Source organism: Ranitomeya imitator, chromosome 3, assembly GCF_032444005.1.
Source record: "Ranitomeya imitator isolate aRanImi1 chromosome 3, aRanImi1.pri, whole genome shotgun sequence".
Classification (NCBI taxonomy): domain Eukaryota; kingdom Metazoa; phylum Chordata; class Amphibia; order Anura; family Dendrobatidae; genus Ranitomeya; species Ranitomeya imitator.
Window position 1 is genome coordinate 370807304 of NC_091284.1, and position 26294 is coordinate 370833597.

Here is a 26294-nt window from a genome sequence, read left to right on the forward strand (position 1 = left end):
TAGAATAGCATGTTTTTTTTTTTTTTAAAGACGTTCGGATTGAAAAAGATATTGACTATGTAAATTTTTTTTATTTTGTCAGATATTGATGTTTCACTATTCCACGCCCTTCCCCTTCTTTTTTTTCTTTTTTTTTTTTTCTTTTCCCACACTTTCATCTTCATCATCATCAGCATCTTTGACATCAACTTCTTCACCTTATTCATCTTCTTCTTCATCTTCTACCTATTTTTTTTTTTTTATTACATTCTTCATATTCATTTTCTTCAACTATTATTATTCTTCCTATTCTACATATTCTTTTTATTCCACTGTTATTATTCTTCCTATTCTACTTCTTCATCATATTCTCATTTGTGACAGGCATTCCCGTAGTTGTTATCTATAAAAGTTGGAAGATTACACCTTCCGTTCTGCCAGTCACAAAAGTTACATTTGTCCGCGTTCAGTTTGGCCTGCAGCATCAGGCTTTATCCAGGGGCACCACGAGGAGGAACGGACTCACCCCCATACACTGCTTAGTCTTCTTCTGCATATAATTTAGATAATATCTTTTGCTCTGATATTAAGTCTTATGCTTAATGTTCTTCTGCTCTTTGTTCTGCAGCCTCTTGTTCTTCTGCTTCTCGGTCTTCCATGTTGTCGTCTCCAGGGTCGTCGTCTCCAGTGTCGTCATCTCCGCCGTCGTCGTCTCAGCCGTCGTCGTCTCCGCCGTCGTCGTCTCCGCCGTCGTCGTCGTCGTCATCGGGGTGGTCTTCCGGGTCGTCGTCATCGGGGTGGTCTTCCGGGTTGTCGACGTTAGGGTCTTCAACTTGGAAATGTAGCAGAAGGTACAAGAAGGCTGAGAAAATGCCAAGAACCAGCTGATGGAACTGGAACTCGGATGGCTACACGAAGGTTCAAGAGCCTATGGAACTACCGAGGACCAGCTGACGTTACTGGAACCCGGTTACTAAGCAGGAGGTACCCGTGCTAAAAAGCACTACCAAGGACCGCCTGACGTTGGCGGAACTCGGATACCCAGAAGGAGGCACCTAAGCCAAAGGCTCTGCCCGGAACCAGATGACGTTACTGGAACCAGGATGGGGAGCAGAAGGTACAAGAGCAAAAGACACTGCCGAGAACCAGCTGACGGTACTGGAACCCGGATGGGTAGCCGAATGTCCAAGAGCCAATGGAACTACCAAGGACCAGCTGACGTTACTGGAACCCGGTTACTAAGCAGGAGGTACCCGTGCCTGAAAGCACTACCAAGGACCACCTGACATTGGTGGAACTTGGATACCCAGAAGGAGGCACCTAAGCCAAAGGCTCTGCTCGGAACCAGCTGACGGTACTGGAACCAGGATGGGGAGCAGAAGGTACAAGAGCAAAAGACACTGCCGAGAACCAGCTGACGGTGCTGGAACCAGGTGGTGGACCCGAAGGCCCACAGGAGAGGAGAGAACAGCTAGGCCGCGAGGCAGCCGCAGTTACCGAACCCCAACAGTCCTACAGGGGGAGCTGGGCCTACTGGCACTACAGAACCAGCCTTGACTACCAGTTCACGCAGCCCACATAGGAAGCTCCTAAACTGGAGGCACCCTGGAGTTGGCTAACTCGACCGCCCCACGACGGGGCAAGCATAGGCGTCTCAGTGAAGTTGACACAACCCGGAAACAGCTGACGGTGCTGAAACCAGGCTTGGCACGAGGGAGTACCTGTGACAAGAACACTGCCGAGAACCAGCTGGCGGTGCTGGAACCCGGATGCGTTGCCCCAGTGTGCAAGAGCCAATGGCACGACCGAGGACCAGCTGACGGTGCTGGAACCCGGTTACTAAGCTGTAGGTGCCCGCGCTTAAAAGCACTACCAAGGACCGCCTGGCGTTGGCGGAACTCGGATACCCAGGAGGAGGCACCTAAGCCAAAGGCTCGGCCCGGAACCAGCTGACGGTGCTGGAACCAGGTGGTGGACCCGAAGGCCCACAGGAGAGGAGAGAACAGCTAGGCCGCGAGGCAGCCGCAGTTACCGAACCCCAACAGTCCTACAGGGGGAGCTGGGCCTACTGGCACTACAGAACCAGCCTTGACTACCAGTTCACGCAGCCCACATAGGAAGCTCCTAAACTGGAGGCACCCTGGAGTTGGCTAACTCGACCGCCCCACGACGGGGCAAGCATAGGCATCTCAGTGAAGTTGACACAACCCGGAAACAGCTGACGGTGCTGAAACCAGGCTTGGCACGAGGGAGTACCTGTGACAAGAACACTGCCGAGAACCAGCTGGCGGTGCTGGAACCCGGATGCGTTGCCCCAGTGTGCAAGAGCCAATGGCACGACCGAGGACCAGCTGACGGTGCTGGAACCCGGTTACTAAGCTGTAGGTGCCCGCGCTTAAAAGCACTACCAAGGACCGCCTGGCGTTGGCGGAACTCGGATACCCAGGAGGAGGCACCTAAGCCAAAGGCTCGGCCCGGAACCAGCTGACGGTGCTGGAACCAGGTGGTGGACCCGAAGGCCCACAGGAGAGGAGAGAACAGCTAGGCCGCGAGGCAGCCGCAGTTACCGAACCCCAACAGTCCTACAGGGGGAGCTGGGCCTACTGGCACTACAGAACCAGCCTTGACTACCAGTTCACGCAGCCCACATAGGAAGCTCCTAAACTGGAGGCACCCTGGAGTTGGCTAACTCGACCGCCCCACGACGGGGCAAGCATAGGCGTCTCAGTGAAGTTGACACAACCCGGAAACAGCTGACGGTGCTGAAACCAGGCTTGGCACGAGGGAGTACCTGTGACAAGAACACTGCCGAGAACCAGCTGGCGGTGCTGGAACCCGGATGCGTTGCCCCAGTGTGCAAGAGCCAATGGCACGACCGAGGACCAGCTGACGGTGCTGGAACCCGGTTACTAAGCTGTAGGTGCCCGCGCTTAAAAGCACTACCAAGGACCGCCTGGCGTTGGCGGAACTCGGATACCCAGGAGGAGGCACCTAAGCCAAAGGCTCGGCCCGGAACCAGCTGACGGTGCTGGAACCAGGTGGTGGACCCCAAGGCCCACAGGAGAGGAGAGAACAGCTAGGCCGCGAGGCAGCCGCAGTTACCGAACCCCAACAGTCCTACAGGGGGAGCTGGGCCTACTGGCACTACAGAACCAGCCTTGACTACCAGTTCACGCAGCCCACATAGGAAGCTCCTAAACTGGAGGCACCCTGGAGTTGGCTAACTCGACCGCACCACGACGGGGCAAGCATAGGCGTCTCAGTGAAGTTGACACAACCCGGAAACAGCTGACGGTGCTGAAACCAGGCTTGGCACGAGGGAGTACCTGTGACAAGAACACTGCCGAGAACCAGCTGGCGGTGCTGGAACCCGGATGCGTTGCCCCAGTGTGCAAGAGCCAATGGCACGACCGAGGACCAGCTGACGGTGCTGGAACCCGGTTACTAAGCTGTAGGTGCCCGCGCTTAAAAGCACTACCAAGGACCGCCTGGCGTTGGCGGAACTCGGATACCCAGGAGGAGGCACCTAAGCCAAAGGCTCGGCCCGGAACCAGCTGACGGTGCTGGAACCAGGTGGTGGACCCCAAGGCCCACAGGAGAGGAGAGAACAGCTAGGCCGCGAGGCAGCCGCAGTTACCGAACCCCAACAGTCCTACAGGGGGAGCTGGGCCTACTGGCACTACAGAACCAGCCTTGACTACCAGTTCACGCAGCCCACATAGGAAGCTCCTAAACTGGAGGCACCCTGGAGTTGGCTAACTCGACCGCCCCACGACGGGGCAAGCATAGGCGTCTCAGTGAAGTTGACACAACCCGGAAACAGCTGACGGTGCTGAAACCAGGCTTGGCACGAGGGAGTACCTGTGACAAGAACACTGCCGAGAACCAGCTGGCGGTGCTGGAACCCGGATGCGTTGCCCCAGTGTGCAAGAGCCAATGGCACGACCGAGGACCAGCTGACGGTGCTGGAACCCGGTTACTAAGCTGTAGGTGCCCGCGCTTAAAAGCACTACCAAGGACCGCCTGGCGTTGGCGGAACTCGGATACCCAGGAGGAGGCACCTAAGCCAAAGGCTCGGCCCGGAACCAGCTGACGGTGCTGGAACCAGGTGGTGGACCCGAAGGCCCACAGGAGAGGAGAGAACAGCTAGGCCGCGAGGCAGCCGCAGTTACCGAACCCCAACAGTCCTACAGGGGGAGCTGGGCCTACTGGCACTACAGAACCAGCCTTGACTACCAGTTCACGCAGCCCACATAGGAAGCTCCTAAACTGGAGGCACCCTGGAGTTGGCTAACTCGACCGCCCCACGACGGGGCAAGCATAGGCGTCTCAGTGAAGTTGACACAACCCGGAAACAGCTGACGGTGCTGAAACCAGGCTTGGCACGAGGGAGTACCTGTGACAAGAACACTGCCGAGAACCAGCTGGCGGTGCTGGAACCCGGATGCGTTGCCCCAGTGTGCAAGAGCCAATGGCACGACCGAGGACCAGCTGACGGTGCTGGAACCCGGTTACTAAGCTGTAGGTGCCCGCGCTTAAAAGCACTACCAAGGACCGCCTGGCGTTGGCGGAACTCGGATACCCAGGAGGAGGCACCTAAGCCAAAGGCTCGGCCCGGAACCAGCTGACGGTGCTGGAACCAGGTGGTGGACCCGAAGGCCCACAGGAGAGGAGAGAACAGCTAGGCCGCGAGGCAGCTGCAGTTACCGAACCCCAACAGTCCTACAGGGGGAGCTGGGCCTACTGGCACTACAGAACCAGCCTTGACTACCAGTTCACGCAGCCCACATAGGAAGCTCCTAAACTGGAGGCACCCTGGAGTTGGCTAACTCGACCGCCCCACGACGGGGCAAGCATAGGCATCTCAGTGAAGTTGACACAACCCGGAAACAGCTGACGGTGCTGAAACCAGGCTTGGCACGAGGGAGTACCTGTGACAAGAACACTGCCGAGAACCAGCTGGCGGTGCTGGAACCCGGATGCGTTGCCCCAGTGTGCAAGAGCCAATGGCACGACCGAGGACCAGCTGACGGTGCTGGAACCCGGTTACTAAGCTGTAGGTGCCCGCGCTTAAAAGCACTACCAAGGACCGCCTGGCGTTGGCGGAACTCGGATACCCAGGAGGAGGCACCTAAGCCAAAGGCTCGGCCCGGAACCAGCTGACGGTGCTGGAACCAGGTGGTGGACCCGAAGGCCCACAGGAGAGGAGAGAACAGCTAGGCCGCGAGGCAGCCGCAGTTACCGAACCCCAACAGTCCTACAGGGGGAGCTGGGCCTACTGGCACTACAGAACCAGCCTTGACTACCAGTTCACGCAGCCCACATAGGAAGCTCCTAAACTGGAGGCACCCTGGAGTTGGCTAACTCGACCGCCCCACGACGGGGCAAGCATAGGCGTCTCAGTGAAGTTGACACAACCCGGAAACAGCTGACGGTGCTGAAACCAGGCTTGGCACGAGGGAGTACCTGTGACAAGAACACTGCCGAGAACCAGCTGGCGGTGCTGGAACCCGGATGCGTTGCCCCAGTGTGCAAGAGCCAATGGCACGACCGAGGACCAGCTGACGGTGCTGGAACCCGGTTACTAAGCTGTAGGTGCCCGCGCTTAAAAGCACTACCAAGGACCGCCTGGCGTTGGCGGAACTCGGATACCCAGGAGGAGGCACCTAAGCCAAAGGCTCGGCCCGGAACCAGCTGACGGTGCTGGAACCAGGTGGTGGACCCCAAGGCCCACAGGAGAGGAGAGAACAGCTAGGCCGCGAGGCAGCCGCAGTTACCGAACCCCAACAGTCCTACAGGGGGAGCTGGGCCTACTGGCACTACAGAACCAGCCTTGACTACCAGTTCACGCAGCCCACATAGGAAGCTCCTAAACTGGAGGCACCCTGGAGTTGGCTAACTCGACCGCACCACGACGGGGCAAGCATAGGCGTCTCAGTGAAGTTGACACAACCCGGAAACAGCTGACGGTGCTGAAACCAGGCTTGGCACGAGGGAGTACCTGTGACAAGAACACTGCCGAGAACCAGCTGGCGGTGCTGGAACCCGGATGCGTTGCCCCAGTGTGCAAGAGCCAATGGCACGACCGAGGACCAGCTGACGGTGCTGGAACCCGGTTACTAAGCTGTAGGTGCCCGCGCTTAAAAGCACTACCAAGGACCGCCTGGCGTTGGCGGAACTCGGATACCCAGGAGGAGGCACCTAAGCCAAAGGCTCGGCCCGGAACCAGCTGACGGTGCTGGAACCAGGTGGTGGACCCCAAGGCCCACAGGAGAGGAGAGAACAGCTAGGCCGCGAGGCAGCCGCAGTTACCGAACCCCAACAGTCCTACAGGGGGAGCTGGGCCTACTGGCACTACAGAACCAGCCTTGACTACCAGTTCACGCAGCCCACATAGGAAGCTCCTAAACTGGAGGCACCCTGGAGTTGGCTAACTCGACCGCCCCACGACGGGGCAAGCATAGGCGTCTCAGTGAAGTTGACACAACCCGGAAACAGCTGACGGTGCTGAAACCAGGCTTGGCACGAGGGAGTACCTGTGACAAGAACACTGCCGAGAACCAGCTGGCGGTGCTGGAACCCGGATGCGTTGCCTTGCCTATTAAAGATTGTCTTCCTAGAGCCCCAACTAGCGGTGTTGGAGCAAAGGGTAAGCAGGGGGAGATGAGTGTAGGCCGAAGCCTGCACTGGAGGCAGCTTTGTGTCTGCGTTGCGTTTGCAGGACACTTTGCCGGCTACACACTGGGGGAACAGCTGGCGTTGCTGAACCCCACTAACACAATGGCGTGTGTTTTTATCTGTGCAGCTAGCACTTGCGGGCAAAAACTAGCGATGTTAGAGCCCGTGTTGAAGCAGGAGGAGGAGGAGAGGAGCAGAGTGTAGGCCGAAGCCTAGTTGAACCAATTTCAAAGGAAACCTTTAACCCCCCCCTCAGGTGTTACAAAGTACAAGAGACACACCTTGTGCAGTATTAATGCTGCACAAGTGAAAGGTTGCTCTATTAATTTGTCTACTTGCACACGCTGAATGAAAGACATACACAATTTACCCCATTCTACAGTCAAACTGTAGTGGATGCGTGACTTGGTTTTTTGATGAGACGCAGCACAGGTGTCCAAAATAACGCCTTGGTGCTTGGCGCAGCTTCCTGAGCGTTGTTATTTGCTGTACAGGAGTCTGCGCTCTTGTGTTATCCCTTGGCAATGCCCTGTTAGCGCTGCCCATCTTATGACATCATTTCATGTTGGCCGGTGCGGTTAACGATGGCCATAAATCCCAGACCCACAGTGTCTTTTCATAAAGCCACACTGCGGTGCTGGGATTCGTGGCCTTGAGCAGTAAATATTTTGGCCGCTCACACACGTCCTTACACCTGCTTCAGACTGGGCGGCCTCTGCTGATCCCTTCTCGCATGCCGCGGCCATGAGGCTGCACAGTCTGAAGAAGGCGGAAGGAGATGAGTTAAGACAGGCGAAGATATGCACTGCTCGTGCCCATCAATCACACCCTCGCAGTCAAAATAATTAAGACAACGAGGAGCATTTTATTCAGGCAGGGCGGACGAACAGGCGCAAGTAGCCAACCAATGATGTCAGAAGACGGGAAGCGCTACCAAGGGGGGTGCTGCGTATCATTAGAAAGGAAAGTCACACCTCAGGGACAGTGGAATGGTCTCAAAGAGACACATTTTGTACGTGTTGAGTTCCACGTGGGCAAGGAGAAAACATCAGCCACCTTGTACAAATGCAGCAGTACTGCTGTACAAGGTGGCTGTTATACATAGAAACACCTGGGGGTGGGGGCCAGGCTCCCTTCAATTTCAGTTCATGTGCCTGCGTGGCGTTTGCAGGTCACGTTGCAAGCTGCACAGCAGGGGAACAGCTGGCGGTGCTGAACCCCACTAACACATTGGCTGGTGTTTTTCTCTGTGCAGCTAGCATGTCCGGGCAGAAACTGGCGTTGTTTGAGCCCAGGGTCAGCAGGAGGAGGAGAGGAGCAAAGTGTAGGCCGAAGCCTGCACTGGTGGCAGCTTTTGTTCTCTTGTGCCAGCGTGGCTTGTGCTGGACACGTTGCCGACTACACAGCAGGGGAACAGCTGGCGTTGCTGAGCCCCACTAACACATTGGCTGGTGTTTTTCTCTGTGCAGCTAGCATTTCCGGGCAAAAACTAGCGGTGTTTGAGCCCAGGGTCAGCAGGAGGAGGAGAGGAGCAAAGTGTAGGCCGAAGCCTGCACTGGTGGCAGCTTTTGTTCTGTTGTGCCAGCGTGGCTTGTGCTGGACACGTTGCCGACTACACAGCAGGGGAACAGCTGGCGGTGCTGAACCCCACTAACACATTGGCTGGTGTTTTTCTCTGTGCAGCTAGCATTTCCGGGCAAAAACTAGCGGTGTTTGAGCCCAGGGTCAGCAGGAGGAGTAGAGGAGCAGAGTGTTGGCCAAAGCCTAGTTGAACCAATTTCAAAGGTTACCTTTAACCCCCCCCTCAGGTGTTGCAAGGTACAAGAGCCACACCTTGAACAGCATTATTGATGCACAAGTCAAAGGTTGCTCTATTTAATTTTGCTCCTTGCACACGCTGAATTAAACACGTACACTATTTAGCCCATTATACTGTCAAACAGTAGTGGAGGCGTGACTACTAGTCTTTTTAAGGAGACGCAGCACAGGTGTACAAATTTACACCTAGGTGCTGTGCGCTGATTCCTTACCGTTGTTATTTGCAGTACAGGAAACTGCGCTCTTGTGTTATCCCTTGGCAATACCCTGTTAGTGCAGGCCGTCTCATGCCCTCATTTCATGTTGGCCGGTGCGGTTAACGATGGCCATAAATCCCAGACCCACAGTGGCTTTTCCTAAAGTCACACTGCGGTGCTGGGATTCGTGGCCTTGTGCAGTAAATATGTTCGCCGCTCACACATGTCCTTACACCTGCTTCAGACTGGGCGGCCTCAGCTGATCCCTTATCGCATGCCGCGGCCATGAGGCCGCACAGTCAGAAGAAGGCGGAAGGAGGGGAGTGAAAACAGGGGAACATATGCACTGCTCGTGCCCATCAATCACACCCTCGCAGTCAAAATATATGAGACAACGGGGGGCGTTGTGTCGGGCAGGGGGGACGCACAGGCACAGCCAGCCAACCAATGATGTCAGGAGACGGGCAGCGCTAACAATGGGGGTGCTGCGTGTCATTAAAAAGGAAAGTCACACCTCAGGGACATTGTAATGGTCTGTAATGAGACACATTTTGTACTTGTTGAGTTCCACGTGTGCAAGGAGAAAAAGTCAGCCACCTTGTACAAATGCAGCAGTACTGCTGTACAAGGTGGCTGTTATACATAGAAACACCTGGGGGGGTGGGGGGCAGGCTCCCTTCAATTTCAGTTCATGTTCCTGCGTGGCGTTTGCAGGAAACGTTGCAAGCTACACAGCAGGGGAACAGCTGGCGGTGCTGAACCCCACTAACACATTGGCTGGTGTTTTTCTCTGTGCAGCTAGCATGTCCGGGCAGAAACTGGCGTTGTTTTAGCCCAGGGTCAGCAGGAGGAGGAGAGGAGCAAAGTGTAGGCCGAAGCCTGCACTGGTGGCAGCTTTTGGTCGGTTGTGCCAGCGTGGCTTGTGCTGGACACGATGCCGGCTACACAGCGGGGGAACAGCTGGCGGTGCTGAACACCACTAACACATTGGCTGGTGTTTTTCTCTGTGCAGCTAGCATTTCCGGGCAAAAACTAGCGTTGTTAGAGCCCAGGGTCAGCTGGAGGAGGAGAGGAGCAGAGTGTAGGCCGAAGCCTAGTTGAACCAATTTCAAAGGTTACCTTTAACCCCCCCTCAGGTGTTACAAAGTACAAGAGCCACTCCTTCTGCAGCATTAATGCTGCACAAGTAAAAGGTTGCTCTATTAATTTTTCTACTTGCACAAGCTGAATGCAACACGTAGACTATTTAGCCCATTATACTGTTAATCAGTAGTGGAGGCGTGACTTGTCTTTTTAAAGAAAAGCAGCACAGGTGTCGAAAACAACACCTTTTTGCATGGGCGCAGCTTCCTGAGCGTTGTTAGTTGCTGTACAGGAGTCTGCGCTCTTGTGATCCTTTGGCCATGCGCTGTGAGCGCTTCCTGTCTTATGACCTCATTTCATGTTGGCCGTTGCGGTTAGCGATGGACATGAATCCCAGACCCACAGTGTGTTTTTAAAAAATCACACTGCGGTGCTGGGATTCGTGCCCTGGTGCACTAAATATGTTTGCCGCTCACACATGTCCTTACACCTGCTTCAGACTGGGCGGCCTCATCTGATCCCTTATCGCCTGCCGCGGCCATGAGGACACCCAGTCTGAAGAAGGCGGAAGGAGATGAGTGAACACAGGCAAACATATGCACTGCACATGCCCATCAATCACACCCTCGCTGTCCAAAAAAATAAGACACCGAGGGCCGTTGTTTCGAGCAGGGGAGATGCACAGGCGCAGCCAGCTAACCAATGATGTCAAAAGACGGGCAGCGCTAACAAGGGTGGTGCTGCGTGTCATTACAAAGGAAAGTCACACCTCAGGGACATTGTAATGGTCTCTAATGAGACACATTTTGTACGTGTTGAGTTCCACGTGGGCAAGGAGAAAAAGTCAGCCACCTTGTACAAATGCAGCAGTACTGCTGTACAAGGTGGCTGATATACATAGAAACACCTGTGGGTGGGGGGCAGGCTCCCTTCAATTTCAGTTCATGTGCCTGCGTGGCGTTTGCAGGTCACGTTGCAAGCTACACAGCAGGGGAACAGCTGGCGTTGCTGAACCCCACTGACACATTGACTGGTGTTTTTCTCTGTGCAGATTGCATGTCCGGGCAAAAACTAGCGGTGTTAGAGCCCAGGGTCAGCAGGAGGAGGAGGAGAGGAGCAAAGTGTAGGCCGAAGCCTGCACTGGTGGCAGCTTTTGGTCGGTTGTGCCAGCGTGGCTTGTGCTGGACACGATGCCGGCTACACAGCGGGGGAACAGCTGGCGGTGCTGAACCCCACTAACACATTGGCTGGTGTTTTTCTCTGTGCAGCTAGCATGTCCGGGCAGAAACTGGCGTTGTTTGAGCCCAGGGTCAGCAGGAGGAGGAGAGGAGCAAAGTGTAGGCCGAAGCCTGCACTGGTGGCAGCTTTTGTTCTGTTGTGCCAGCGTGGCTTGTGCTGGACACGTTGCCGACTACACAGCAGGGGAACAGCTGGCGGTGCTGAACCCCACTAACACATTGGCTGGTGTTTTTCTCTGTGCAGCTAGCATTTCCGGGCAAAAACTAGCGGTGTTTGAGCCCAGGGTCAGCAGGAGGAGTAGAGGAGCAGAGTGTAGGCCGAAGCCTAGTTGAACCAATTTCAAAGGTTACCTTTAACCCCCCCCTCAGGTGTTGCAAGGTACAAGAGCCACACCTTGTGCAGCATTAATGCTGCACAAGTAAAAGGTTGCTCTATTTGTTTTGCTCCTTGCACACGCTGACTAAAACACGTACACTATTTAGCCCATTATACTGTCAAACAGTTGTGGAGGCGTGACTTGTCTTTTTAACGAGACGCAGCACAGGTGTCAAAATTTGCACCTAGGTACTGGGCGCAGCTTCCTGAGCGTTGTTATTTGCTGTACAGGAGTCTGCGCTATTGTGATCCCTTGGCCATGCGCTGTGAGCGCTTCCTGTCTTCTGACCTCATTTCATGTCGGCCGTTGCGGTTAGCGATGGACATGAATCCCAGACCCACAGTGTGTTTTTAAAAAATCACACTGCGGTGCTGGGATTCGTGCCCTGGTGCACTAAATATGTTTGCCGCTCACACATGTCCTTACACCTGCTTCAGACTGGGCGGCCTCATCTGATCCCTTATCGCCTGCCGCGGCCATGAGGACACCCAGTCTGAAGAAGGCGGAAGGAGATGAGTGAACACAGGCAAACATATGCACTGCACATGCCCATCAATCACACCCTCGCTGTCCAAAAAAATAAGACACCGAGGGCCGTTGTTTCGAGCAGGGGAGATGCACAGGCGCAGCCAGCTAACCAATGATGTCAAAAGACGGGCAGCGCTAACAAGGGTGGTGCTGCGTGTCATTACAAAGGAAAGTCACACCTCAGGGACATTGTAATGGTCTCTAATGAGACACATTTTGTACGTGTTGAGTTCCACGTGGGCAAGGAGAAAAAGTCAGCCACCTTGTACAAATGCAGCAGTACTGCTGTACAAGGTGGCTGATATACATAGAAACACCTGTGGGTGGGGGGCAGGCTCCCTTCAATTTCAGTTCATGTGCCTGCGTGGCGTTTGCAGGTCACGTTGCAAGCTACACAGCAGGGGAACAGCTGGCGTTGCTGAACCCCACTGACACATTGACTGGTGTTTTTCTCTGTGCAGATTGCATGTCCGGGCAAAAACTAGCGGTGTTAGAGCCCAGGGTCAGCAGGAGGAGGAGGAGAGGAGCAAAGTGTAGGCCGAAGCCTGCACTGGTGGCAGCTTTTGGTCGGTTGTGCCAGCGTGGCTTGTGCTGGACACGATGCCGGCTACACAGCGGGGGAACAGCTGGCGGTGCTGAACCCCACTAACACATTGGCTGGTGTTTTTCTCTGTGCAGCTAGCATGTCCGGGCAGAAACTGGCGTTGTTTGAGCCCAGGGTCAGCAGGAGGAGGAGAGGAGCAAAGTGTAGGCCGAAGCCTGCACTGGTGGCAGCTTTTGTTCTGTTGTGCCAGCGTGGCTTGTGCTGGACACGTTGCCGACTACACAGCAGGGGAACAGCTGGCGGTGCTGAACCCCACTAACACATTGGCTGGTGTTTTTCTCTGTGCAGCTAGCATTTCCGGGCAAAAACTAGCGGTGTTTGAGCCCAGGGTCAGCAGGAGGAGTAGAGGAGCAGAGTGTAGGCCGAAGCCTAGTTGAACCAATTTCAAAGGTTACCTTTAACCCCCCCCTCAGGTGTTGCAAGGTACAAGAGCCACACCTTGTGCAGCATTAATGCTGCACAAGTAAAAGGTTGCTCTATTTGTTTTGCTCCTTGCACACGCTGACTAAAACACGTACACTATTTAGCCCATTATACTGTCAAACAGTTGTGGAGGCGTGACTTGTCTTTTTAACGAGACGCAGCACAGGTGTCAAAATTTGCACCTAGGTACTGGGCGCAGCTTCCTGAGCGTTGTTATTTGCTGTACAGGAGTCTGCGCTATTGTGATCCCTTGGCCATGCGCTGTGAGCGCTTCCTGTCTTCTGACCTCATTTCATGTCGGCCGTTGCGGTTAGCGATGGACATGAATCCCAGACCCACAGTGTGTTTTTAAAAAATCACACTGCGGTGCTGGGATTCGTGCCCTGGTGCACTAAATATGTTTGCCGCTCACACATGTCCTTACACCTGCTTCAGACTGGGCGGCCTCATCTGATCCCTTATCGCCTGCCGCGGCCATGAGGACACCCAGTCTGAAGAAGGCGGAAGGAGATGAGTGAACACAGGCAAACATATGCACTGCACATGCCCATCAATCACACCCTCGCTGTCCAAAAAAATAAGACACCGAGGGCCGTTGTTTCGAGCAGGGGAGATGCACAGGCGCAGCCAGCTAACCAATGATGTCAAAAGACGGGCAGCGCTAACAAGGGTGGTGCTGCGTGTCATTACAAAGGAAAGTCACACCTCAGGGACATTGTAATGGTCTCTAATGAGACACATTTTGTACATGTTGAGTTCCACGTGGGCAAGGAGAAAAAGTCAGCCACCTTGTACAAATGCAGCAGTACTGCTGTACAAGGTGGCTGATATACATAGAAACACCTGTGGGTGGGGGGCAGGCTCCCTTCAATTTCAGTTCATGTGCCTGCGTGGCGTTTGCAGGTCACGTTGCAAGCTACACAGCAGGGGAACAGCTGGCGTTGCTGAACCCCACTGACACATTGACTGGTGTTTTTCTCTGTGCAGATTGCATGTCCGGGCAAAAACTAGCGGTGTTAGAGCCCAGGGTCAGCAGGAGGAGGAGGAGAGGAGCAAAGTGTAGGCCGAAGCCTGCACTGGTGGCAGCTTTTGGTCGGTTGTGCCAGCGTGGCTTGTGCTGGACACGATGCCGGCTACACAGCGGGGGAACAGCTGGCGGTGCTGAACCCCACTAACACATTGGCTGGTGTTTTTCTCTGTGCAGCTAGCATGTCCGGGCAGAAACTGGCGTTGTTTGAGCCCAGGGTCAGCAGGAGGAGGAGAGGAGCAAAGTGTAGGCCGAAGCCTGCACTGGTGGCAGCTTTTGTTCTGTTGTGCCAGCGTGGCTTGTGCTGGACACGTTGCCGACTACACAGCAGGGGAACAGCTGGCGGTGCTGAACCCCACTAACACATTGGCTGGTGTTTTTCTCTGTGCAGCTAGCATTTCCGGGCAAAAACTAGCGGTGTTTGAGCCCAGGGTCAGCAGGAGGAGTAGAGGAGCAGAGTGTAGGCCGAAGCCTAGTTGAACCAATTTCAAAGGTTACCTTTAACCCCCCCCTCAGGTGTTGCAAGGTACAAGAGCCACACCTTGTGCAGCATTAATGCTGCACAAGTAAAAGGTTGCTCTATTTGTTTTGCTCCTTGCACACGCTGACTAAAACACGTACACTATTTAGCCCATTATACTGTCAAACAGTTGTGGAGGCGTGACTTGTCTTTTTAACGAGACGCAGCACAGGTGTCAAAATTTGCACCTAGGTACTGGGCGCAGATTCCTGAGCGTTGTTATTTGCTGTACAGGAGTCTGCGCTATTGTGATCCCTTGGCCATGCGCTGTGAGCGCTTCCTGTCTTCTGACCTCATTTCATGTCGGCCGTTGCGGTTAGTGATGGACATGAATCCCAGACCCACAGTGTGTTTTCAAAAAATCACACTGCGTGGCTGGGATTCGTGGCCTTGTGCAGTAAATAGGTTTGCCGCTTACACATGTCCTTACACCTGCTCCAGACTGGGCGGCCTCAGCTGATCCCTTATCGCCTACCACGGCCAGGAGGCCGCACAGTCTGAAGAAGGCGGAAGGAGATGAGTTAAGACAGGCGAACATATGCACTGCTCGTGCCCATAAACCACACCCTCGCTGACAAAATAAATATGACAACGAGGGGCGTTGTTTCTAGCAGGGCGGATGCACAGGCGCAGCCAGCTAACCATGATGACAAAAGACGGGAAACGCTACCAAGGGGGGTGCTGCGTATCATTACAAAGGAAAGTCACACCTCAGGGACAGTGGAATGGTCTCAATGAGACACATTTTGTACGTGTTGAGTTACACGTGGGCAAGGAGAAAAAGTCAGCCACCTTGTACAAATGCAGCAGTACTGCTGTACTAGGTGGCTGTTATACATAGAAACACCTGGGGGGGTGGGGCCAGGTTCCCTTTTAATTTCAGTTCCTGTGCCTGCATGGCGTTTGCAGGTCACGTTGCCGGCTACACAGCAGGGGAACAGCTGGCGTTGCTGAACCCCACTAACACATTGGCTGGTGTTTTTCTCTGTGCAGCTAGCACTTCCGGGCAAAAACTAGCGGTGTTTGAGCCCAGGGTCAGCAGGAGGAGGAGAGGAGCAGAGTGTAGGCCGAAGCCTGCACTGGTGGCAGCTTTTGTTCTGTTGTGCCAGCGTGGCTTGTGCTGGACACGTTGCCGACTACACAGCAGGGGAACAGCTGGCGGTGCTGAACCCCACTGACACATCACCTAGTGTTTTTTCTGTGTAGACAACACTTCCAGGTGGCAACTGACAGTGTTGAAACCCAGGGAATCAAAGAGGAGCAGAGTGTAGGCCGAAGCCTGCAGTGGAGCAAGTTGAAAGGGAACCTTTAACCCCCCCCCCCCAGGCATTTGTTGCTGAAAGAGCCATCTTGTACAGCAGTAATACTGCACATGGAAAATGGTGGCTCCGAAAATTATGCTCCTTGCAAACGCTGAAGTACACACTCATATAATGTGTCCCCTCACACCGTCAAACCATCCCGGAAGTGGGACTTTCCTTTGTAATGTGACACAGCACAGCCGTCATTCCAACCCCCTTGGTGCCGGGCACCACCTCCTCAACGTTGTTTGGTTCTGTCACGGAGCCCGCACTGTAATGTTATCCCTTGGCCATGCACAGTTAGCGGTGCCCGTCTTCTGACATCATGTAGGTGTCAGGCTGGCAGTGCCTGTGCGTCCAAGCTGCCCGAGATCCAACCTTGCAGTGTCATCTAATGTAGTCCCACTGCGGGCCAGGGATCCATGGGCATGCGCAGTGCATATCATCGCCTCTCACTCACCTCCTTCCTGCTTCTTCAGACTGTGCGGCGTCACGGCCGTGGCATGCTATTAGGGATCAGCTGACGCCGCCTAGTCTGAAGAAGCGTGAAGAAGGGGAGTGAGAGGCTAGTATATGCACTGCGCATGGCCATGGATACCAGGCCCACTGTGGGATCACATTAGACGACACTGCGAGGTGTGATTTCGGGCAGCGTGGACGCACAGGCGCAGCCAGGACGACAACAAATGATGTCAGAGGACGGGCAGCGCAAACTGTGCATGGCCAAGGGATAACATAACAGCGCAGGGTCCATGACGGAATCAAACAACGCTAAGGAGGCAGCGCACGGTGCCAAGGGGGTAGCAATGACGGCTGTGCTGCGTCACATTACAAAGGAAAGTCCCACCTCCGGGACGGTTGGACGGTGTGAGGGGACACATTACATGAGTGTGTAGTTCAGCGTTTGCAAGGAGCATAATTTCAAGAGCGACCTTTCCCTTGTGCAGTATTAGTGCTGCACATGGTGGCTCTTTCAGTAACAAACGCCTAGGGGGGGGGGGGACAGGTCCCCTTACATTTTAGTTGTGCCAGCGTGGCGGTCGCATGACACGTTGCCGGATACACAGCTGGGGATCAGCTGACGTTACTGAACCCCAATAACAGAGGAGCGACTGTTGACTGTGCACACAGCACTTCCAGGCACCAACTGGCGGTGTTAGAGCCCAGGGACAGCAGGAGGAGCAGATTGGAGGTATTGCCGCACACACAGCTGGGGATCAGCTGACGTTACTGAACCCCAATAACAGAGGAGCGACTGTTGACTGTGCACACAGCACTTCCAGGCACCAACTGGCGGTGTTAGAGCCCAGGGACAGCAGGAGGAGCAGATTGGAGGTATTGCCGCACACAGAGCTGGGGATCAGCTGACGTTACTGAACCCCAATAACAGAGGAGCGACTGTTGACTGTGCACACAGCACTTCCAGGCACCAACTGGCGGTGTTAGAGCCCAGGGACAGCAGGAGGAGCAGAGGAACAGAGTGTAGGCCGAAGCCTGATTGGAGCAAGTTGAAAGGAAACCTTTAACCTCCCCCCCCCAAGACGTTTGTAGCTGAAAGAGCCATGTTGTGCAGCACTAAGGATGCAAAAGGAAAAGGTTGCTCTTTTAATTATGCTCCTTGCAAACACCGAAGTAAACACTAAAAATGTGTCCCTTTATACCGTTAAACCGTTCCGGAGGTGCGAATTTCCTTCGTAATGGGACACAGCACAGCTGTCATTCCTATCCCCTTGATGCCATGCGCTGCCTCCTCAGCGTTGTTTTAAGCTGTCACGGAGCCTGCGCTGTTCTGTTAGCCCTTGGCCATGCCCAATTAGCGCTGCCTGTCTTCTGACATAATTTGGTGTCAGGCTGTCAGTGCCTGTGCGTCCACGCTGCTCCAGATCCCACCTCGCAGTCTCATCTAACGTAATCCCACTGCGGGCCTTGGAACCATGGGCATGCACAGTGCATAACCTCGACTCTCACTCCCCTCCTTCCCTCTTCTTCAGACTGTGCGGTGTCACGGCCGTGGCATGCTAGGGATCAGCTGACGGCGCACAGTCTAAAGAAGGCGGAGGGAAATGAGCGAGAGCCCGAGGGGAAGATATGCACTGCGCATGCCCATGGATCCCAGGCCCGCAGTGTGACTCAATCAGAAGACACTGCGAGGCGGGATCTCGGGCACCGCGGCCGCACAGGCGCAGCCAGCCTGACACCAAATTATGTCAGAAGACAGGCAGCGCAAATAGGGCATGCCCAAGGGATAACAGAACAGCGCAGGCTCCGTGACAGCTTAAAACAACGCTGAGGAGGCAGCGCATGGCACCAAGGGGGTAGGAATGACGGCTGTGCTGCGTCACATTACGAAGGAAAGTCCCAGCTCCGGGACGGTATAACGGTATCAGTGAACACATTTTATAAGTGTTAAGTTCTGCGTGTGCAAAGAGCTAAAAAAAAAGAGCTACCTTTTCCTTGCGCAGCATTACTGCTGCACAAGATGGCTCTTTCAGTAACAAACGACGGGGGGGGGGGGGGGGGGACAGGTTCCCTTACATTTAGGTTGTTGTGCCAGCGTGGCGGTCGCAGGACACATTGCCGGCTACACAGCTGGGGATCAGCTGACGTTACTGAAACCCAATAACACTGGGTCGTATGTTTTTACTGTGCAGCCTGCACTTCTGAGCCGCAACTGGCGGTGTTGGAGCCCAGGAATAGCAGTTCAGGTGGTAGAAAGATGAACACAGCAGGAGACCTGGATGACACCCAATTACTTAATCAGGCAGAGGAGTGGCAAATTCCTGCGAGATCCAGGCCTGGTTCATTTTCAGGAAAGTAAGCCGGTCAACGTTATCGGAGGATAGTCGCATGCGACGGTCTGTTAGTACACCACCTGCGGCACTAAAGACACGTTCCGATAAGACACTAGCCGCAGGGCAAGCCAGCACCTCCAATGCATACTGGCTTAGCTCTGGCCATGTATCCAGCTTAGAGATCCAAAACTTGAACGGGGAAGAGCCGTCTGGGAGTACAGTAAGAGGGCAAGCCATGTAGTCTGTCACCATCTGACGGAACCGTTGCCTCCTGCTGACTGGAGCCGCCGGTGATGGTGTAGACATTTGGGGCGGGCACACAAAAGTGTGCCAGAGTTGTGCCATACTGGGCTTGCCTTGGGCAGAGGCACTGCTTCTGCTCCCTCTTTGGGCAGAGCCTCCCCCACTGCCTCGACGCACTGAGCTGCTTTGTAAAGCACTAGCAGCACTCCTCTCAGTTGGACAGGAGAAGATGATGGAATTCACCAGTGTGTCGTGGTACTCCCGCAATTTACGCTCCCGGGTCAACGCAGGGATGAGGTTTTGGACGTTGTCCCGGTAGCGAGGATCGAGGAGGGTGAACACCCAATAATCAGGCATGTTGAGAATGTGGTCGATGCGGCGGTCGTTTCTCAGGCACTGCAGCATGAAATCCACCATGTGCTGCAGAGTGCCAACCGGCCCAGAAACGCTGTCCCCTGCTTGAGACATGATCTCTGCCCGCTCGTCATCACCCCACCCTCGCTGTACACACTGACCACTGGACAATTGTGTCGCTCCCTCCTCTGGACGGAGCTCTTCCTCCTCCATTGACTCCTCCTCATCCTCCTCACAAATTGGCCCCTGCGTACCCCTTTGTGAGGAACCACGTGGCGCTGACTCTCCAGAAGCTGATGGAAAAGGTGACTCCTCATCCTCCACCTCTTCCACCACATCATCCCTTAACCCTTGCAAAGTTTGCTGAAGCAGGCAGATAAGGGGGACAGTCATGCTGACTAGTGCATCATCTGCACTTGCCATCCGCGTGGAATAATCAAAAGGACGCAAAACCTGGCAGACGTCCTTCATAGTGGCCCACTCTGTGGTTGTGAAGTCTGATCGGCGCTGACTGCGACTTCTTTGCGCCTGATGCAGCTGGTACTCCATAACTGCTTGCTGCTGCTCACACAACCGCTCCAACATATGTAACGTGGAATTCCACCGGGTAGGTAGGTCACATATGATGCGGTGTTCCGGAAGGCGGAATCGGCGCTGCAGAGCAGCAATGCGGGATCTGGCCAAGCTGGAACGCCGCAAGTGAGCACACTCTAGGCGGACCTTGTGCAGCAGGGCATCAAGATCCGGATAGTCCCTCAGAAAACTCTGCACAACCAAATTGAGCACATGTCCCAGACATGGGATGTGAGTGAGGTTGCCAAGGGCCAAAGCTGCCACCAGATTTCGGCCATTGTCACACACTACCATGCCTGGCTGGAGATTCGCTGGCAGTAACCACACATCGCTCTCCTGCTTTATGGCATTCCAGAGCTCCTGCGCTGTGTGGCTTCGATGCCCCAATGAAACTAGTTTCAAGACGGCCTGCTGACGTTTGGCCACGGCTGTGCTCATGTCGGTCATAGGTAAACGTTCACGGGTCCATGTGGGGGTGGACTGTGACGGATCCTGCAGAGAGGAATCAGAGGAACTGGTGTAAGAGGAGGAGTCGATGCGTACAGACTGGATTCCTGCAATCCTTGGAGTGGGCAGGACACGTCCTGCGCCACTTGCACGATCTGTACCTGGCTCAACAACATTAACCCAATGGGCAGTGAGGGAAACATATCGCCCCTGTCCATGCTGACTGGTCCACGCATCGGTGGTGAGGTGGACCTTGCTACTGACGGCGTTCAGTAGCGCATGTTTTATGTTTGCCTCAACATGCCTGTGCAGGGCAGGGACAGCCTGCCTGCTGAAGTAAAAGCGGCTGGGCACCTTGTACTGTGGGACTGCCAATGCCATCAAGTCACGGAAGCTGTCAGTCTCCACCAGCCTGAACGAGAGCATTTCCAGGGACAACAGTTTGGCAATGCCTGCATTCAGAGCCTGTGCTCGGGGGTGGTTGGCCGAGAATGCCCGCCTTTTCTCCCATGCCTGTACTACCGATGGCTGTAGAGTAGACTGGGAGTGTGAGGATGACTGGGAAGGTGGTGCTGTGGGTGGAATTACACAAGGTCTCTGGGAGGAAGCCAAACCAGCTGTGCGTGAGCTGGAGGAAGAGGCAACACGAGCTGAAGAGGTGGTAGCTGCCGCTGTTGGTTGGCCTACATCTTCAGTGTGTTTCTGTAACTCCACCGCGTGCCTGGTCCGCACATGTTTCCACATATTTGTGGTATTGAGGTTGCTGACATTTTTCCCTCTTTTTACTTTATGATGACACAGCTTGCATTTGACAAAACAAATGTCATCTGCAACTGTGTCAAAAAAGGACCAGGCACTGCAAGTCTTGGGAGCGCCCTTTTTGGCTTTGGAAAGAGACAGGCTCCTAACGGGTGCCAAAGTGGAGGCTACAGGCTCCGCAGTCTTCCCCCTCCCTCTCCCTCTTTGGCCCGTAAGAGGAAGCTCTTCCTCTGAGCTGCTCCCACCACCTTCCTGTTCCTCACGCCACGATGGGTCAAGGACCTCATCATCTCCACTACCCTCTGCCACCAACTGCTCCTCCTGGGTAGTCTCAGCAGCACAGTACGCACGAGAAAGCGGCACCTGAGTTTCATCATCAGATGCGTACTGCGCTGTGGTCACCGGAGGCACTGGCCCACCTGCCTCTTCAGAGTCAGAGAGAAAAAGGTGTTGGGCATCACTGCACACTGCCTCTTCTTCCATTTCTCCAATGCTGCTTGGCTGGCCCCCTGTTTCCAAGCCAAGAGATTCAGAGAACAGAAGTAGAGACGGCTCCTGTCCTGGGCTCTCTGACTGCCTGGCCAATTTGGCAGGTGGTGAAGAGACAGATGGCTGCTCTCCAGTGCTCTGTGCCTGAGAGGATGTGGCACTAACTGAAGTCGATGCCGAGGCGTTAGCTGCCATCCACCCGACAACGGCTTCAATTTGGTCTTCACGCAGCAGCGGTGCACGGCGCTCTCCGACAAAGCTGCGCATGAAGGACTGTTCCCTGCTGAAACTGAGTGACGACGAGTCACCGGCGCCCGCAGCAGGCACAGAATCACCACGTCCTCTCCCTGCTCCTCTCCCTGCTCCGCGCCCACGCCCACGTGCCTTACTCCCTGCCCTCTTCATCTTGGTTGACAGATAAAGATAAGCAGAAAAGTACTAAGGCCTTAGTGTGCTTATTCCTGTAATGCTCCTCCTAACAGGTGTAAGAAACACTAATGTTGTAAATTGTGGACTAAACTTTATTATTTTTCAAATGTGGCCTACACAAGTGTTAAGTTGTGTTTGGTGAACTTAACCTTTTTTTTGGTGCAGATCGGGCTACAGAGCTAGTTTAAATCACACGGAGACCGTGCAGACAGCCGTAAACGGCGCTGCAAGGCCAAAAAACCCTCCTCTAGGTTATCCTATATAGTGTTTTTCCACTATTTAGCTGGATACAAGTGGAAAGACACTAATAGGAATTTTTTTTTTCAAATTTTAAACTGGCTGCACTATTTGAAAAAAAGGAAATTGTTTTTCAAGGTATGAGGCAGTAACGCACCCTGAGCTGAATCCAACCGGCTATGGCTGCACACAGACTACAGGGCGAGCTGCGCTCACACAGAGACCGTGCAGACAGCCGTAAACGGCGCTGCAAGGCCCCGAAAAAACCCTCTAGGTTATCCTATGTAGTGTTTTTCCACAATTGAGCTGGAGACTGGTGGAAAGACACTAATAGGAATTTTTTTTTTTTCAAATTTTAAACAGGCTGCACTATTTGAAAAAAAGGAAAATTTTTCTCAAGGTATGAGCCAGTAACGAACCCTGAGCTGAATCCAACCGGCTATGGCTGCACACAGACTACAGGGCGAGCTGGGCTCACACGGAGACCGTGCAGACAGCCGTAAACGGCGCTGCAAGGCCAAAAAACCCTCCTCTAGGTTATCCTATATAGTGTTTTTCCACTATTTAGCTGGATACGAGTGGAAAGACACTAATAGGAATTTTTTTTTTCAAATTTTAAACAGGCTGCACTATTTGAAAAAAAGGAAAATTTTTCTCAAGGTATGAGCCAGTAACGAACCCTGAGCTGAATCCAACCGGCTATGGCTGCACACAGACTACAGGGCGAGCTGGGCTCACACGGAGACCGTGCAGACAGCCGTAAACGGCGCTGCAAGGCCAAAAAACCCTCCTCTAGGTTATCCTATATAGTGTTTTTCCACTATTTAGCTGGATACGAGTGGAAAGACACTAATAGGAATTTTTTTTTTCAAATTTTAAACAGGCTGCACTATTTGAAAAAAAGGAAAATTTTTCTCAAGGTATGAGCCAGTAACGAACCCTGAGCTGAATCCAACCGGCTATGGCTGCACACAGACTACAGGGCGAGCTGGGCTCACACGGAGACCGTGCAGACAGCCGTAAACGGCGCTGCAAGGCCCAAAAAACCCCCTCTAGGTTATCCTATGTAGTGTTTTTCCACAATAGAGCTGGAGACTGGTGGAAAAACACTAATAGGAAATTTGAGAAAAAATGTGCAGCAGGCTGCACTAAGAGCAAAAAAGAACAACTGTGTGAGGCAGTGTGAACCCCCCCTGAGCTGAATACAACCGGGTATATGGCTGCACACAGACTACAGAGTGAGCTGCACACACACACACACACAGAGACCTTGCAGAACGCTGTTAAAACAGCGCTGCAAGGCAAGAGCAAGGTGAACAGTGAAGAACACACAGCGTTTTGCTAAATTAGCCTTTGGAAAGGAAAATAAAGCAATTAGCAAGCTCAACTGGCCCTCAGTTAGAACACAGCGTCCTGTCCCTAACTGAAATCACAGCAGAGTGAGCGCAAAATGGCGGCAGCGCTTTTTTATAGTGCAGAGTGACATCATTTCAGCAGCCAATCCAAGCCTTCCCAGTACTTACATGCCCACCATGCTAAACAGGATGTGCCCACACTTTCATTCATTCCTCATTGGCTGCTGCGTTCAATTTGAATTCTGGGAACTTCCGATTCCGGTATCCGATACGCGGGAAGTATCGGAATTCAGTATCGGAATTCCGATACCGCAAATATCGGCCGATACCCGATACTTGCGGTATCGGAATGCTCAACACTACTTACGATACAAAAGACCTTGTTCCACACACAATTTATCTCATTGTCGAAGGAGTTTCATTCCTTCCATGGACAACTGAGCCTTTGAGTGTCCTCTGCACTGGGCCAGGCCTTGTTTTGTACCCAACGGCGCACAAGTGCAACGTCCGGACACTCATCCTGGACTCTTGTCCAATCTGAGGGTGTTTTACCCAGGACACAGGGCATCCCGGTGGCCACTCCACTTGAGTGTACCACACTTTGGAAGATAGGTATTTGCCCCAAAGCTGGAGTTTCAGTATCCTCAAGTTGTTCGTCAACATCTTCCCCGGATGACCCAAGGGGCACTCTTGACAATGCATCTGCATTGCCGTTCTCTCGACCAGAGCAAAATTTAATGTGGTAATTGAACTTGGCCAGTCTGGCGACCCACCGCTGCTCCAACGCCCCCAGTTTTGCATTCTCTAAGTGAGCTAGTGGGTTGTTATCTGTCATGACTAGCACCTCAGCTCCTGTTAGATACTCGGTGAAGCGTTCTGTCATTTCCCACACCAATGCCAGCAATTCCAGCCGAAATGAGCTGTAGTTAGCCGGATTTCGCTCGGAGTCTCTTAAAGATCTGCTGCCATAAGAAATCACTCGTTCTCGGCCGTCCTGCACCTGTGCTAGTACTGCCCCCAACCCATGAAGACTACCATCGGTATACAACAAAAAAGGGGTGTCAAACCGGGCATAGGCCAGCAATGGGGCACTCGTTAGGGCGGTTTTCACTCCATCAAATGCCTTTTTCTGTAGGGGCCCCCATGGAATGGGGCGATTTCGAGGACCCAGCGCTGTCCCTCTCAAAAGTTCATTCAAGGGACTCACCACTTGTGAGAATTTAGGCACAAACCGCCGATAGTATCCTGCTAGGTCCAGGAAGGCCCGCACTTCTCGCAGGTCACAAGGAGGTGGCCACTCTTGTACCGCCTTAATCTTACTGGCTAAAGGTAGTACCCCGTCCGGGGTCACCAGATGCCCCAAATATTCAATCTGGTTTCGTAACAGTTGACATTTTTTTGGCTTTATTTTCAGGCCGTAGCTCTTGAGCCGCCGGAGAACTTGACGCAGCTTCTACAGATGATCTTCAAATGAGGTTCCGAACACCACAATGTCGTCTAGATATATCAGGACTGATTCAAAATTTAGATCGCCCAAGCAATGTTCCATCAGGCGTTGGAAGGTTCCCGGGGCGGTAGCGAGGCCAAAGGGCATCCGGTTGAACTCAAAGAGCCCCATTGGCAAGACAAACGCCATCTTGGCCCGATCTTTTTCAGCCATTGGGACCTGCCAGTACCCGCTTGTCAAATCCAACATTGAGAAATACTTGGCCCGACCCAGGGCCGACAGGGATTCTTCAATACGGGGTAAAGGATAGGCGTCCCGTACGGTGTGGGCATTCAATTTCCGATAGTCCACACAAAATCGGAGTGTCCCATCCTTCTTGCGGACCAAGACTACAGGGGCTGCCCAGGGACTCCGGCTCTCTCGGATCACTTGGTTGTCCAGCATACTGGCCACCATGCTCTTCACCTCTTGATAGAGCGCCGGAGGAATTTGACGATATCTTTCTCTAATGGGTGGAGTATCTCCCGTTGGAATCTCATGCTCAATCGTCTGGGTACACCCGAAGTCCTCTCCATGTCGGGAAAAGGTCTCTTGATGTTCCCACAAAACTCTCTCCAACTGCTCCAACTGCACGGGGGTCAGCTTCTCCCGATCCACTCCCATCTGCTCCATGATCACATGAACATTCCATTCCTCCGTAGGAGGTTCAGTCCGGCCTACCTCGACCGCGAATGTCCAGGATGACTGTTGGTCTGGTCGCAATTCGAACCCTGCATTTTCCGGCACCTTCTCTGCCGGCACGAACAGTTCAGCCAGTATGGTCCCAGCGGGAATTGCAACAGCTTCATCTAAAACATTGATGCATCGGACCGTCACTCGTCCATTCTTCACAATCGCCAAAGACCGGGCCACATGTACCTTGGCAAATGAGGAAACCTCTCGGGCGGGCTCAAGTAGCACTTCAAGCCCATTCAATCTCTGTGCAGCTCCCACAGGCAGCATTAAGAGTTCCTCTTGTCTGGGTCCCAGCAGGATCGGGGCCCTCGAAGTCACTCGGACCTGGCCCACCCGGCCACCTGGGACCGCACTTTTCAGCAAGTCGCAACTCAGCACTAGACGGTGTAGAATTCTCTGTGTGGGTCGGTGTCTTGTTGCACGGGCCGAGTATTGGGGTCCTTCACTGGCATACATCTGGTGATTCAAATCTCGCAGCACGTTCATTCCGAGCGTCACTTCCATCCCTCTTCTAGGGAGGTGATCCACCAGTACTACCCCTTTCTGACCCAGCTCTTGACCAAACATTTTTAGTTGCATCCACACGATCCCTTTGACTGACAATTGACCATTATTTGCGGCGGTCAGTCGTATCACTCGGCCATCCTCTGGAATCACTAGT